Genomic DNA, 17,134 nt, shown 5'->3' with positions numbered 1-17,134 from the left:
TTTGGACGCTGCTAAGGCTTTTGATCGCGTAAATTGGGAGTTTTAAAAAGTTTTAATAGCACATCTTCAGCTAGGAGGGAACTTTTCGCAAACTGTGTCACGAATATATCAAACACCGAATTCCAACGTATTGGTTAATGGAGTCCTTACAAAATCTATCAGAATCATGCGGGGAACTAGGCAGGGATGCCCTCTTTCTCCACTTTTATTCGATCTCTATATCGAACCATTGGCCTGTAAAATAAGAGAGACAGAGAACATCCCTGCTTTTACGTTTTATGGTTGGTCAAGAAAGATAGGCCTATATGCGGATGACATTGTAATTCTAACATCAAACTTGACAAAATCACTGGTTGAAATAGAAAATATTACAAAGAGGTATGGAGAAGTTTCAGGATATCGATTAAACTCTGACAAAACGGAAATTATGGCTTGGAATATGGTTGTGGAGCCTGGAATCTCAAAGAAACAGATTAGATATTTAGGAATACAAGTCTCTCAGGATATAAAACAGTTAGCAATGGTAAATCTAGCCAAAGTAAGGAAAGATATTTCAGCTATTTTGAGACATTGGAGTTCGATACAATTAACAATGATTGGACGGGTAAACTTAATCAAAATGATGGTGCTTCCTAAGTTGACCTTTTTATTTGACTCTATTCCTCTTATTTATTTATTTATTTATTTATTTATTTATGGTTTTTCTAGAGCGCGTAGTCACCCAGAGGGTATCCCAGCGCTGAACCTCTTATGTTTGAAAAAGAGGGACTAGTTAAGTTACAGAGTGAAATTGGTTCATTTATCTGGGGCTCTAAAGGGTCAAGGATATCTTGGAAAAAAATTCGGAGAAGATATGTCAAAGGTGGCCTGGCCGCCCCAGATTTTCAAATTTACTCTTGGGCTTTCTTGCTTAAAAATTGTAGAATGCTCCTCGGAGTGCCCAACAATACAGCGACGGGGGATCTCTTTTCTGCCATGCTGAAAGTAGAAAAGTCTCACCTGCGGGGTTTTTTGTATAAATTCGCAGACCCAAAATACTTTAAAAAGGTAAGACTGAAGGTTTTAAGAGATTTGTCTACAGTGTGGTACCGTATCAGACGTGTGATAAAAATCCCATATTTCAGTGTGGCTGCACCAATTTGGGACTCTCCGGGGGCCCCAAGCTGGACCGAGGATGCTCTGGCAAGGGTATTAAAAACAGAAGGTCCACAGGTATGGGGCGAACTGTTCTGTGAAGGAGATTTGCTACCTTGGGCGGTCTGCGAGGAACGTTGGGGTCGTAACTTTGCAAAATTCAAATATCTTCAGATCCAAAGCTGGGCGGTAGGAAAAGAAAGGTTAATTGGACACTATAACGAGTTTGAAGAGAAGCTAGCTGTAAACACACGGATGAAGAAAGAAGTGGCAACATGGTATTGGGCAATAGTTGAAATGGAGGATGGCCCTTTTCTACTGCCAGAGGCCCTGTGGGGAGAGTGCTTGCCGAGGATCGCCACAGAAGAACAATGGCAAGTAGATATGTTGATTCTTTATAAAGTGGTTAAACCTGCAAATTTAAGGAGGAATCACTTGTTCACTCTCCACAGGGCATATTGGACCCCAAAGAGGCTCGCTAAGTTTAAGGATGGGGGCACGGTGCTATGTCCTAAATGCAAAAGCCCAAATGAAGACGATATTCACATGTTTGCGACATGCCCGGAGATCCAAGAATATTGGGTAGCTGTAAGTATAAAGCTATCAAAAATGATGGAGCTAGATATTAAGGTAAGCCCTGAACAGATCATCTCGGGCAGATTGGACATACAAGGTAAGGGCCTTGATGATAAATCTAAGTTGTTTTTTTATGCTATTTTGATTGCTCGGAGAGAAATCTGCAAATTATGGGTATCGCCAGACTCTCCAACAGATTTATTGTGGATCAGAGCTATGAGAGGCATAGCTAAGTTGGATATGGCCGGCCAATATAAAAGGAAACACCAGTTTTGGACATTATTTCTAAATCACTTTGGGTAAGGGTAAGGGAAGCTCTAATAATAACAACAACAATTTTTGTTAGATATGATGGGAGAATAAGTACTGGTCCAATGATTAAGTCACTTTTGAAGCTCTTGGAGGTTAATATAGTCTATATGCTTTACTGCATTGGGCAGGGCAAGATGGAAGTACCTCTCGTTTGCCTAAAGCTCCAAGCCTGCAGCTTAAGCAGTAGGTAATAACCTCTCATAGTTGAGTCAAAAACCATCTAAGGGCGGAACAGGAAAAGAAGAGGTGGGAAGTGGCGTATGAGGACTAAAAAAAAAAAAAAAAAAAAAAAAGGATAAGAATACATCTTTGGATCCTGGTGCTCAAAAGAGATCAGCCAGAAATAGTCTCCTTCTGGTTAGGTTTCAACACTATATAATGTAATTTATACTGTACTATGCCTGGTATGTTGGTTGTTTGTTTATATTATTGTCAGTTCAAAGTGGTGGGATGTGTTGGGTCTTTTCTGCTTCTTGAGCATTAGAATATAACTTTAAATGCATTAAATAGAGGGCTGGAATGTCATATTTTAAAATAGGGATCAGTTGCTATATCACTACTAATGTTGCTGGTCGCATTTTCTGATTTCTCTTACTAAAAATGAATGTGGAACTTACCTTTGAAGTTGCATCATTTCATTGTTCTTGATACATGCAGCTATGCATGTCAAACAATAATCCACTTGATATAGTGTTTTATATTGCACCAGCGTGTCACCTTGCCCTCACCATATAATGGTGGGGTACAAAAAATCAGTAGAAAATGAAGCGTGACTTGTTACCATTACAAATAGAATCCCAGTGTTTTAAATTTCCTCTGGAAACAAGCATTGGCAAAACCATTGGGTCTTGCATATAACTGACTGACTGAAGTTTTTATTAAGCGCTCGAATGCTGCGGCGTCTTGGCGCTGTAGGATAGAAGGTGATGTGAGACAGATCAGGGCAGGGAGAACAGCCATGTTTTCAGGGATTTTCTGAATCTCAGTTTGGAGGCTTGTGAGCGAAGTTCGACAGGCAATGAGTTCCAGAGTTTGGAGGCCTGATTAGAAAATGATTTTCCACCCCAACGCACTTTCCGGATTCTAGGCACGCAGACCAGGTCTTGATTGGCCGATCTTAGAATTCGGTTGGGCACATAGCGTGCGAGGAGTTTGGCCAGATTATCTGATCCTTTTCCGTGAACGGCTTTGTGGGCCAAGCAGAGGGCTTTAAACTGGACTCTGCGCTTAATTGGCAGCCAGTGCAGCTCTCGAATGGCCCGGGAGGTGGGGTGACGCTTTGGCAGGTTCAGGAGAACCCTGGCGGCCGCGTTCTGGATAGCCTGCAGCTTGATCAATTGCTTCTCTCCCGTACCGAGATAGAGAGAGTTGCAATAATCAACCCGAGACATTACTAGGGCAGCAATGACAGTCTTTTTTAAGGTGGGTGGAATAAAGGGCAAGATCTTTCTAAGTACCTTCATCATATGAAAACAAGCTGAAGTGACTTGGTTCACCTGCGCTGTGCAGGAGAGGTTTTTGTCCAGTAAGAATCCGAGGTTTCTGACCTTCTCGGCTGGGGTAGGACAACAGCCGGCTGCCGGGGGCCACCATAGCTGACTCCATATCGAGGGCTTCTGACCGAATTCTATGATTTCAGTCTTCTCAGTATTTAATTTGAGAAAGTTTTGGCTCATCCAGTTTTTTACACTGAGAAGGCAATTCCTGAAACGGCCTGCGGTTGCTTCAATGGAATCGGAGACCGTCACTATGATTTGCGTGTCGTCTGCATAAGACACTAATCTCAAGCCATGGGATTTTATCAGTTTCGCCAAGGGGGTGACATATAAATTGAACAAGGTTGGTGATAATGCCGACCCTTGTGGGACTCCTCCGGGAAGAGTAAATTCCTCTGATTTAAGTCCATCCCAGTGGACTTGTTGGATTCTGCCTGTCAGAAATGATGCTAAGAGGGCTAGAGCGGCATCGGAGATGCCCAGATTTTCCAGTCGACTCAGTAGGACCGAATGATTGACGGTGTCGAACGCCGCGGTTAAATCAAGTAATATGAGGGCCGTTCTTCCACCGTCGTCCATGGTCTTCCTGATATCCTCTGTTACCATGATAAGGGCTGACTCAGTTGAATGGCATGCTCAAAAGCCATGTTGTGTAGAGTCAAGAAGATTATTCTTTGTAAGGAAAGTCATCAGTTCTAAGTTCATGGCTTTCTCGAGGATTTTAGCTGGTAGAGGCAGACAGGAGATGGGCCGACAGTTTTTAGTTTCGGAGGGATTGAGTGAGTCTTTTTTCAGAATCGGGCGGATACAGGCCTTCTTCCAGATTGAGGGGAAGGAGTTCGAGCATATAGCCTTGTTTAATAGAGAGGTCAAAACTCCAGTTATAGCTAATGGAATAGAATGCAGAATGTGCGGAGGACATGGATCCAATGGAGATCCTGATTTCATCTGTAGGAGAAGGTCCCCGACCTTTGACTCCTTTAGCATAGGAAACCTAGGAAAGACAGAGAAAGTGGGAGGTGAAGATTCCTCAGTGTCCACTGCCGGGACCTGGGTAGGAGTGACCGAGATGTTAAGGCTGGTATTGGAGTTGGTGGCTATGGTGCCGAGACCGTCATAAACTGCCTGTCCTTTGCTCTGGAAAAAAGCAGCAATATTCCCGACAAAGTTCTGGTCCGGTGTAAATATAGTGTCTTGCGGGGTTTTTGCCAGAAGGGTAACAGTCTTAAAGAGCTCTCTGGCAGAGTTGGGGGCTTCTTGGATTCTGGTGGTGTAGCATGTGGATTTGGCCTGAATAATCACTGCCTTATACTCCTGCAGAGCTTTGGAGTATTCGGCCTTTTTGAGAGCGCAGTAGTTGGACCGCCAAATGCGCTCAGCTTTGCGGCATTTGAGTTTGATTAATTTCAACTCAGCTGTATACCACTGGGCGGTGGCCAACCGTTTCTTAGGCACTCGGGACTCCAGAGGAGCTAGCTCATAGGCAGCCTGAGCAATCCATCTGTTAAAGCTGGAGGCTCCAGTGTCGATGCTACATTGCTCAAATGTTGGGGGGTCGTTGGCAAGAGCCACTGCTAGCAGATTCGAGTCTAAGTTTTTCCATGAATGCTTGCTTTCCGGGGGCAGGAAGCGTCTTCTGTATCTTGCAGAGTCATTAAATTTTAGATTAAAGAAGACAGCCCTATGATCAGACCATGGGACAGGGAAAGTGGAAGAAAATTTTAAGTTATTGTTGTTGGTGAAAATGCCGTCAAGAGTATGTCCTGCAATGTGGGTGGGCTTACGCACTAGTTGGGTCATATCAAAACTAAGCAGGTTGTCAATGAGAGTTGCGGAATCAGAATCGTTAGTAGCTTCGAGGTGAAAATTAAAATCTCCTAGAATTGTAAAAGTGGCGGAGTCCGTGGTGGATTCCAGATATGTATGTAGAGCAGTGATGAAGGGAGCTTTTGGCCCTGCAGCAAAGCCAACGAAAATCAGACGGTTATTGCATTTGATTTTGAAGTTCAAGGCTTCAGCCTCCATATTTAACTCTGGTAGGCAGAATATTTTTAGATGGGACTTGTAGATGATACCAATGCCCCCGCCTGTTCTTCCAGGTCGGTTGAGGTAGTCTACAAAATATCCCTCCCGAACTGCTATGTTCCAATCCGGACCAGAGGCCTCAGATGACCAGGTCTCAGTAAGGAACATTACATCTGTATCGCGATCAGTTATGAACGCCTCAATTTCGCATTTATGTTTTGGCATGGATCTAATATTTAATAGAACTATACTAGTGCTAATGGCTTTGTCAGTGTCTTTTAGCAATTTGGTACAGCAGCACAGCTGCTGTACAGCATGGCTGGAAGTGAGGAATAAAGGCCCTATGACACGATCAGCGATGTCCGTGTCATAATGCTTTTTTTATGGTAAAAAGGGAGGGGTGGGTCTGGTCAAGCAACACAAGAGCTGGGTGGGGTGTGGCATGGATGAGGAAAGCAACCAGTGTGGGAGAGTGGATGTGAGGGACAGGGCAAACAATAATGCGGGAGGGGTGGTAGAAGCAACACAACCTTAATGGGGGTGGGAGGGTCAGGAGAAGCAACACAACGTTGGAGGAAGGTGGTAGAGACTTTGCAGGAAGGGATGGGAGAAACAACACTGTAGAAACAACACGACACAGAAAGGAGGTTAAGAGGGGCAGGAAAAGCAAAACAACACGGCAGAAGGGTGGGAAGGACTGGCGAAGCAAAACAACATGGAAGAAAGGTGGGAAGCAAACCGCCACAGGAGAAGCAGCACACCACTGGAGGGACAAGAGAAGCATCACAACACTGGAGGGGGTTCGAAAAGTCAGGAGAATTCACACAACCCGGGAGGGGGGTGGGAGGGACCGGAGAAGAAAAACAACACGGTAGAAGGGTGGGAAGGACTGGAGAAGTGGGAAGGACTGGAGAAGCAAAACAACATGGGAGAAGCAACACAATGCAGGAGGGGTGAAAGGGTCAGCTGAAATAACACAATGCAGGGTGGGAGGATCAGGACAACAGCACAATGCAGCAGTGGCATGGAGCATGCAACAACAACTGGGGAAACATCGACAACAGAGCAAGCAATGACGATCCGAAAGAACTTAAAGAAAAGAAGTATTGCCGAAAGCATAAGGCAGGGACGGCCTTAGGCATGTGCAAGCTGTGCAACTGCACAGGCCCACCAAACCCCAGGGGCCACCACGCCAATATATATCCTTAATATAATAATCCTCTGAGGAAGGATACATATTTGCGTGGCGGCCCCTGGCAGGGATTTGGGGTCCTTCGGCTCTGTTCTTCCTCCAAACACCCTGACCCCCCTCTTCACTGGTCTCCGTGCCTGCGTTCCTACGGGGCCCCCCTACATGTTCCTCCGGGGCCCCCCTACCTACGCTCCCTGCCCAGGGCCACCATGAGCCTAGAGCCGCCCCTGCATAAGGAGTGGAAGAACACATATTGGAACGAGGAAGATGTACTTTTCCCAAGTTCCAGAGGAGGGATAAACACAAGAAGAGAAAGTTGTCTTGGGTTGTGTAGTATTGTGGGATGCAGTCTAGTGGTTGCAGGGTGGAGTCAGAGGGAGGAGCAGGAACAGGAGGAGCCGGGTATAGGAACTAGGGGACAGTTAGAGTAGGGACGGGGACCTGTGCAGATGCATGAATAAAGAGCTCATAGATATACAAGTCGGTGTCCGTGTGTAATTGGTATAGGACACGACAGCTGGCGACGAGGGTGGGATAGGCATGACCATAGCCTTCAGAACCCAACCGGAGTGCCCTGTCCCCTGCAGCATCAAGTAAAGAATTTGTTGCCTGGAAGTACTGCCGCCAGAAGAAAGAGGTCAGCAGCCGATGACCCTGCTCCCCCCCCAGCGACCGACCCTGCTCCCCCCCCCCAGCGACCGTGGGAGCCCAGAGGGAGCCGCCAGATCGAGCGTTGAAACGCTCAGGAAAAGAAAGCTGTTCGCGCTGAAAGCGCGAGTCCCGCCGGATGCGTGAGGATCGGCATCCTTGAAGAAGCAGGAGTCGGGAGCCCACTCCGACCCTGCCCAGTGCCCTAGAGCAAAGCAGAGACACCCTGGCGTGGTGGACATCGCCCCACGAAGGTCGGTTGCCAAGCGCGGCTGAGCGCGCTGAGACTGGCGCCCGCCGGAGACCAGAGGTCGGGAAACCTCACGCGCGATGCGTGAGCGTTAGCACGCTGTCGGTGCAAGAAAAAAAAAAACGGGAACGAAAACAAAGAAGAAGAAGAGATCGGGAGCCCACCCCGATTCTGCCGGATGCTCCGGTGACCAGAAGGCGTCTGAGGCACCACGGAGGTCCCGTGAATGTGCCCTGAAGCGAGAGCGCGTTTCGCGCCAAAAGAAACGGAAAGCACCCGAGTGAGGTGAGGGTTAACGTGGACTGGGCGAGGGATCGGGAGCCCAACCCCGACCCTGCCGTGCTGCCTGAGTGTGGAGACATAGAGCGGAGACCGTGAGAGCGCTGTGAGAGGAAGCGCTGCCCCCACCAAAAGAAAGTGTGCTGCCTCGATGGAGAACCCCACCCCGAGGCGTGAGAAATGATATGCAGATGATGAAGAACAATCAGGAGCTTGCCCCGACCCTACCTGAGTGTGCTGGAAGCCCAGGAGTGTGTAAAGGCTCAAGAGGAATTGCTGCCCAGAAGGAAATCGGCTGCCGGTGAGTCCTGTGAGTGTCAGGCTGAATGAAGCACATCTCGCGTGATTTGGGCGGCCATCTTGGAGTCAGGCAGCCGGGAAGGACACCCCCCCTGTGAAATTTGGCGGCGGCCATCTTTAAGTCAGGCGAGCAGTGTCTGGGAATAAGCATTGGTAAAGGACAAACAAACAAGCATTGGCCAAGACCAAACAATCATTGGCAAAGGCAAGAGACATACAAACAAGCATTGGCAATTGCATGCAAACAAACATTGGCGAAGTGAATCAACAAACATTGATACATGCAAATCAACAAGCATTGGTACATGCAAAGACAAAGTACTGGCTAAGAGTAAACAAGCACTGGTACATGCAACTAAACAAGCAGTGATACATGCAACTAGACAAACATCGATACGTGCAAATCAACAAGCACTGGTACGTACAAAGGAACAAGCACTGATCCATGCAAAGAGACACACGCATCGATACACGCAGATCAACAAGCATTGGATAAATCGCAGCCAAGAAAGAAAACAAGTATTGCTGAAAATCAAACAAGCACTGGCGAACATAACAGAATCAAGCATTAGCAAAGACCAAGCGAGCACTGGCGAAGGCCAAACAAGCATTGCTAACGTCCCAGCGCATGACTAGACCGCAGGCTTCGACTAAATACAGATCAATTACGAAGACGAGAAGACAAGTGAACAGCCCGTGCTCTGCGAGCATGATTCATCAAAATCCTACTCTTATGACGGGGGAAGAAATCGCACAACAGTTCAATCCCTGTTTTGAAGCACCGCCCCCAGGGATGCAGACGGATACTTGGAGTCTGTGTCTCAAACGGAACCAATGGCTGGCCACATTGAGTGACTTCCTGGATGCCAATGGAGAACAAAGAGAGAGGAAGTGCCTAATGCTGCTCCTCCATTTGGTGGGTCCAGAGGGCCGATGCCCAATCGAAACATTTTCCGAAGAAGACACAGACATCTATAAAAGACTCCAAGAGAAGCTATGTGCCCGTCTCTCCGCACAAACGGAAGTGGATCGAGAGCGCATCGCTTTCAACACAGCTCAGCAGGAACCAGGTGAATCACTGCCAACCTTCATCACTCGGTTAAAAAACCTGGTACAAGGCTGCCACTTCAACACCTTTACGAATGAGGACGCAATTCGAATCCGGATAGTTGAAGGCTGCGCAAACCCCGACACGAAGCTCAAGATCTTGCGAGGAAAGTGGTCACTGGAGGAAATCGTCAGGAAGGCTGAAATCGGACTGCACGTCAAGGTAAGAGACAAATCAAAGGCCCCGAATCTGAAGGCAAATTACCAAGACGCCTGGACAGATAAACCTCAGAAAACAAACAGAACTGATAAGAGAGAGAAGGAAGACAGACCAGCGAAAAGACAACGGGACAGACACCGTGACATAGAAAATAACACGGATCACTCAGAGTCAGATTTCTCAGCATCTGACTACTCAAGGTCGACCAAGGACTGCTCGGAGTCAGATGACCCAGAGTCAACCATTCAAAAGACATTTCCAAAAAATTATTCAACCCCCAGGAGTTCCTCAAGGAGTCATTCAAAGAATGAAGAAAGAGCATTAAGTGGGACTAACCATAGAAGAAGGGGTCGCACTGATCAACACCGGAAGTCGGCGCAGGGACGTCAGTCGACAAACAGTGAAGACGAGTCCAAGGAAACATCTGGCCGGAGAACACATAAACCCCAAATCAGAGGTGTTGGAGCATCAAGCAATTGGGAAGGAGAACCAGATCACACAAAACGGACTGATCCCTCACAACAACAATAACCAGCAAGAAAAGATCCATGCATTCATGGGCCCCAAAGCATCCATGGGCCCCGCGACAACGAAGAAACAGAGCGTAGATGGGTAACATCAGACGAGAAGGACGAAGAGGCAAAAGCTTGGGATCAAGCACAAGGAACAAGCACGGAACCTTCGAACAATCTCCCAAATGAGACAGCATTGAAGATATTCCAACAAAGACACATGGAGAAGCTTTTCAAAAACAATTCCGAAGGGGAAAGCGGCTCGTCACGGACTACCCGGTTCCGAAGACCACCTAGTAGGACATTCCCAAATGAACACTCACAGAGGGAACTGACGGAGCACCCCTCTGATTCAGACAGCACGTCGGTCCGATCTTTTGAGTCGGCAGAATCATGGTCCCGACAACGACCACGTGCAACATTCTTAAAGAAACAGTCTCAGAGGGAAGTGAGGGAGAACTCCTCTGATTCAGACAGCACGTCGGTCCGATCTTTTGAGTCGGCAGAGTCATGGTCCCGACAACGACCACGTGCAACGCTCGTAAAGAAACATTCTCAGAGGGAAGTGAGGGAGAACTCCTCTGATTCAGACATCACTTCGACAGAGTCGTGGTCCCGACACCGGCCATGGCGCCAAGCACCTGAACACATCAGAGAACCAAGGGACACTCTTCACGTCGAGAGCGATGTGTCCCACACCAATGTCAATGCACACTCGATCACTCCACCAGACAACCTGTCGCATCGAACACAGATGCATCGCGACACTAATACCACACCGTCACCCCGGGTAGGGGCAGCAAGGTTGACTCGAAGGCCCTGGTCCTGGTCTTATAAAATGGAATCCGACATCGTGACCAATAGCACCCAAATAAAAACGGACCAACCAGTCAATCCGCAAAGGAAGCCAGACATGTCAGGAGAACTAAGTCATCATAGGATGAGAACAAGACACGCTAACCTTCAGCCGACCCCAGGGTCTGCCTGTTCCACGCGCAAGCAGGCGTGGGAGAGACAACCCGAGACAGCAAATCAATCTCCAAGTCATACCAAACTGACCTCCACCGTTCATACCTCACTGGCCGGCACCCCAGACTCGAAACAGGAAGACAGTGTTGTTCTTGACCTGACGAAGCAAACGGCAGTAAAAATAAATGCGGTGAATGAATTACTGAACCAAGCCAAGACAGTCTCGTCAGATAGCACCATACTGTCTGGCATACATGACCCGGAACCGGAGGACAGCGTTGCCTTCAACCGGACAAGACAAACGGAAGCCAAAGTGGATGCGGGTGCTCGGAAGAGGACCAGAACACTATCCACCCACGAAAGAGATCGAGCACCTGAACCAACAGTAGTTACACCACTGGAAAGAGACATGCTGACTGCGGAATGTGAGAGCAGACAGTCCACACGCAACGTGATCAAGGATGCCCTGATCAAGACAACAGAAAGATTGACCAAAGTCAAGCCCACCGCGGATTCAACACTACTGAGGCTTGAAGAACAGGCTGTCCGCCAACCTGTGTGGCGGATTGAAGAACTGCGAACACTGGGGACATTAAGCTCATTTTGTTAAGAAAGGGGGAGATGTAGTATTGTGGGATGCAGTCTAGTGGTTGCAGGGTGGAGTCAGAGGGAGGAGCAGGAACAGGAGGAGCCGGGGATAGGAACTAGGGGACAGTTAGAGTAGGGACGGGGACCTGTGCAGATGCATGAATAAAGAGCTCATAGATATACAAGTCGGTGTCCGTGTGTAATTGGTATAGGACACGACAGGTTGATCAATGAAAAACAAGGAAATGAGAGTGGCAATGAAGCCAATCAATCGCAAGCAATGGCGGGCTCTAAGCCCCGCCGCCTTGTATGGTACCGCAATATCTTGCACGCGAAAGTGCATGTGCTTTATCAGGCGAGACCAAAAAAGGATTGAGTGGCTAGAATTCGAACCTAAAACCTCTGCCTGCGGGGGACACTCGTTCCACTAAGCTACACAAAAGAAGGGCTGTGCAAAATCACGCCATTTGCATCTGTGTAATTAAGTGACGTTTTGTTTAAAAAAATCGCAGAATTTCAGAAATAAGATGTGAAATGCAAATCTAGCATTTCGTGCAAAAAACACAAGCGCCACTCACAGTCCAGCCGTTCTTGTTCCCGTTCGCTCACGCTACTTTTTGCAGCGATCGGTATGTAATTGCATGATGTGGCATGACTGTGCTTGTTTCTGGAAATTAGCATACCAAGCGTAGCGGGAAATTCCGCCAGATTTTGCCGGCATGGCGGAATGTTTGCCCAGACCTACCTTAAAGTCTGCGGGGTTATACCCAAAGAAGCGTGCCATGCTTTCAACACTGGTGGTTTCTGCAAAAAAAACTCACTATTCTCAAAGGTGGATGGGAGATGAATAACCTGACGGGTCTCCGTGTCTGTGTGATAACTCCAGCTCAGCACGCTGTGACGTATGACGGCGCCGTCTCGTGCACTGGAGGCCCCCAGGGCCTCACCCACACCAAACCCAGGGCAGGGCACGCTTCTGCAGACGGTGCCCGCTTCTGGCCGGCTCCATGAGCTCTGTACACACAACTCCCCCACTATTGTGCCTCCTCAGCAAAGATTGGAAATGCTGCTTTCATGTTCATTTCTAAATCATTCATAACTAGATTAAAAGCGTTGGTCCGTGCACTGCAGCCCCGCGGTGCTGCACTCCTCGCTGCACGCTAATTAAAAGATGTAGGCTAGCCTCTAATTATCGCCCTTTGAAGATGCTATTTTAACCAGTTCTGTGTCCCTTTGCAAGCTGTACTCTTACTCCTCTCCATTGGCCATGATAAGAACAGCGACTGTCCACAGATACTACTCTTGGGCGCAATCAACCATGACTCCACCACCAGTCAAACCCACCAAGAAATCTGCATGTTCTGTGGGTAATTGTACACATCTAATACCCGAGCCACTTCCTAATTATGCCATGCTTAATTTGTAAAAATTAAAATAAAAAAAAATTGTGCTAGGGCTCTTGTCAAGAGGCCACTGCAGCCTGCACCATATGTTGCCAATGACAGTACCAACCCAACTACTAACCACCACACTCCTAATAGTGTGACAATTTGGACTATTTCATGCCCCCGAAGCTATAATTTGATGTGTATAACAGGTAACAGTATTTTTTTTTATGTATATTGAATTAATAAATAACTGTTGTTGTGGTCATCTCTAAATCCGCAAGACTGTCACAAATGCTGGTGTTGAGAATTACTTGCCGCTGCGGAGCAACGGAAACCCCAGCTCAAATTAAGCACTGTCATAGACTGGTTTATGCTGTGGTGCTGGAACAATTTTAAGAGTGGGCTGCATCAGTGATACATCACTGAAGTCACAGGGCTTGTAAAAAATCCAAGCGTCACACAGAGAGCAACTGTAGCAAATGAACCACACCCTTTCAGCAGGAGAATGGGAAGGGTGTGTAGCTGGGGGAGCATTTTGAAGCAGTCTCAAATACATGACTAAAGCGTGGCAGTACACTCAATTAAAGGCAGCACGTTTCCCATTGAAATGGCACAAAAATGCAGCTGTACTGATAAAACCATATAGCGCATATAGAGATAATGCATGGAGTTTGGGTTTCCACGCATGCTTATCTTTTGTGTATCGCCAAGTAATGTGTTTTTATTCGTTTTGATCCTATTAAAATCTGTGTCCATAACACTTCGGAATTACAAAAAATGTGCTTCAATTGTACTTTCCTAACTGCTGATATATTTTTTAATGTATGGAGTTAATTTATAGATATTTGAATTTAGTTGTGTTAAAATATTGGCATCCCGCAGTTGATCCTTTCACACTCCCTGTGCCCCAGCAAGATTGTCTTATGGTTCAGTTGACCGACACCTCTCAATCTGCAGTCAGAGAGAGAAGAGTACACAATAGTCTCCAACTAAAAAATAAGCAGTAATTTGTCAGAATACATAGCCTGACATTTGACCTCTATTTTTGGACGTACAGGAAATTAGACGAGATAAAAAGGCATCTTTATTGTTTATTCACCTTCTGAACCTCGGCATAATTATGTTGGGGGTGCCACAGCACCCCTACTCCAGTGCCTATGGGTTTGTTATTGCCACGTGCCCCCTTATTGACGGTAGTTGATTTAGTCAGTTACTGGGTTCCCTCGAATACTTTGGGGAACTGTAAGATCGAAGGTAGGAGAAGGTACATGTAATTTCTCCTTATCTAAAAATACAACACAGGACTTTATTGGGTCGGTTGTCGATTAATGCATATTGGAATGTAGGAGTTGCTTAGCTTGTGATGCGTTTAACCATCAGCTGTTAAAACAAACATTTGCAATGCAATAGGTCTTACAAATGCGAGAGTTTAGCTATTGGTATTGTAAATGACAATGACTTTTATTTATCTGTTTTGATAATTAACACATAACTAAAGGCATTGTCATATAGAATGCCAATAGCTCAAACTCTTGTAAAGGCGAGACCTATTTTGTTTCAAAGAGGCGGCCACCATTGTCCCGGACTGCTTGGAAAGTGATAGCGCGCATTGCGCGCTGAATGTTGCCGGAAAGCATGTCGTGCCTGCAGTAGGAGAAACTTACCGCTGAACAACAGAAGTAAAAGGGCCAGTCCTCATGGGTGGTCACAAATGAAGATAAGGCGGTACTAAGGAGGGACTAACAAGCCTATTAACGAATCAGAAGCCAGCATTTATAAAGGACATTGACACAAGCCAATGAAAAATATGGGCGGAGAGTGGGCAGAGCTACAAGTTCATACTTGAATACAGCATGCATCTCAGAGCAGCTCATGCGCTGCCCAGGCTCGACCTAAACATTGGTAAACTGTTTCTGTACCGGAGACTGAAGTGGAGTTAATGACAACTTTGCCTGTTTTCCACCCTTATCCCTGTTCTTGTTTAACATCTGCAATTACAGGTGTCTGTAAGTCATTAAACCAGGCTGTGTTTATTATCAGATGTGCTGGGAATCGTAGGAGAACCAGTTTTATACTTGCCCTGATTTTAATGGAGAATCTTAAACAATTTCATGGCTGAGCTTGTTCGTTGTTGATGAAGTTTTAAACCATGCACTCGTAGTTTGATGAACTTTGAAGTTTGCAAACGTCCCCTTCAAAGTTTGTAGAGTTTTCTAACTTTGCTGACCAACGCTTCTAGGAAAAGTTCACTTCATAAAAGGTTTTTGAGTGAAAATGTTCATGCAAAAATGTTTTTCCTGGACGTTTCCCTCTAAAAGTACTTTCAGTGGAGATTTTATCATCTTACCCATTTATATTGGGGATTTATTACCGCTGTTTGCTTTGTGTTCCAAAGTTTTAAAAACTTTTCAGATAGTTGTGGAGTAAAAATCTTTGAACTCTGCCAACCCGTCCTCATTGACTGGGGGGGTAATCTGTCTTCTCATGTCTACCGCGATACATAGATTAGCACAGGCTCAGTTTAGCAGGATCTGTCCAACTTTTAGGACCTGCTTTTTCTGGTAGCAACACCAATGTAAGTTGCTTATGTGACTATGGCTTGGTTCCAGGTTTGCTTGCAACAGTTCCTCCATTGATGGTTACAGCAGTGCCTTTGTTGTGGTAGCAGTATTTCTTGAGACGATTACATCAGAGTTTCCTATAGTGGTACTTTAGCGCTGTTGGAGTTGGTGACAGATGTGAGTCTGTAAAAGGGCTGTAAACCTGTGTGACACATTCTTATTCTGTATATTTACACTTAATTAGTTGTGAAATTGTCAGAAGACAGACTAGGTATTTAGGACATAACATTATGGCGGTTAACCATGCCGGTGACGAGCACCGGACACCCCCATCTCAAATTAGGCACTGTCATAGACTGATTTATGCAGTGGTGCTGGAACAATTATAAGAGTGGAGGGGCTGCCATCAGTGTTAGTGTTACATGGGAGTGCTCTTGCAAGATCTATGAGTGTCAAAGTTTTTGGTTATCACCTCTTTATGTCCCTACGGTCTCCAGTCCCCAGGGAGCATGGTCCGCCTCTTACAGCCCTCAGACTTTAATTCCTGATTGTGGGTGTACCTGTTGGCAATCTGAACTGGATTACCTTTCCTCTCAATATGCGCTTTTTACAAAGACTGCTAAAGAAAGTCTCGCAAAGGAGAGACATCTTGGCTAATATGTAGGGGCAGATGACAACACACGTTATCCATGATTAAGAAGTCACATTCTCTCCAGCTGAGAGTCAATCTACCACTCGGGGATGGTTGATTAGGCCTGATTCAGATGTGTGTAACCTAACCTGATATCTCTGCTTAGTAATTATCTGTTAATTAAATGCAAAAACTGCCAGCCCAAAGCACAATTGCTATAAAGCAGGACTCAAGGCAGCGAGGCCCTTTAAAACAAGCATTTGCAATGCAATAGGTGTCGCATTAGGAAAGTGTGAGCTATTGGTATTGTAAATGACAATTTTTTTAAATATGTGTTGGCTTTGAAAATATATAAATTAATAGTATTGTTATTCACAAAGCCAATAGCTTATACTTTCCTAATGCGAGTCCTATTGGCTATGGCAATGCTTATTGGTAGCAAGCAAGGATAGTGCTGTTGTGGTGCTGAGTGATGATGTGGTTGGGTTGAGTGATATGGTGGTGTATTCGAGTGATGTGGTGGTGTATTAGAGTGATGTGGTTGTGTATTAGAGTGATGTGGTGGTGTCCCAGAGTGATGTGGTGGTGTCCCTGAGTGATGTGGTGGTGTTCCTGAGTGATGTGGTGGTGTCCCTGAGTGATGTGGTGGTGTCCCAGAGTGATGTGGTGGTGTCCCTGAGTGATGTGGTGGTGCCCCTGAGTGATGTGGTGGTGTTCCTGAGTGATGTGGTGGTGTTCCTGAGTGATGTGGTGGGGTCCCAGAGTGATGTGGTGGTGTCCTAGAGCGATGTGGTGGTGTCCCTGAGTGATGTGGTGGTGTCCCTGAGTGATGTGGTGGTGTCCCCGAGTGATGTGGTGGTGTCTCCGAGTGATGTGGTGGTGTCCCTGAGTAATGTGGTGGTGTCCCTGAGTGATGTGGTGGTGCCCCTGAGTGATGTGGTGGTGTCCCTGAGTGATGTGGTGGTGTCCCCGAGTGATGTGGTGGTGTCCCTGAGTGATGTGGTGG

This window comes from Lissotriton vulgaris, chromosome 2_1, assembly GCF_964263255.1.
Source record: "Lissotriton vulgaris chromosome 2_1, aLisVul1.2, whole genome shotgun sequence".
In the NCBI taxonomy this organism is placed as follows: Eukaryota; Metazoa; Chordata; class Amphibia; order Caudata; family Salamandridae; genus Lissotriton; species Lissotriton vulgaris.
Note: the sequence above shows the minus strand (reverse complement) of the source record.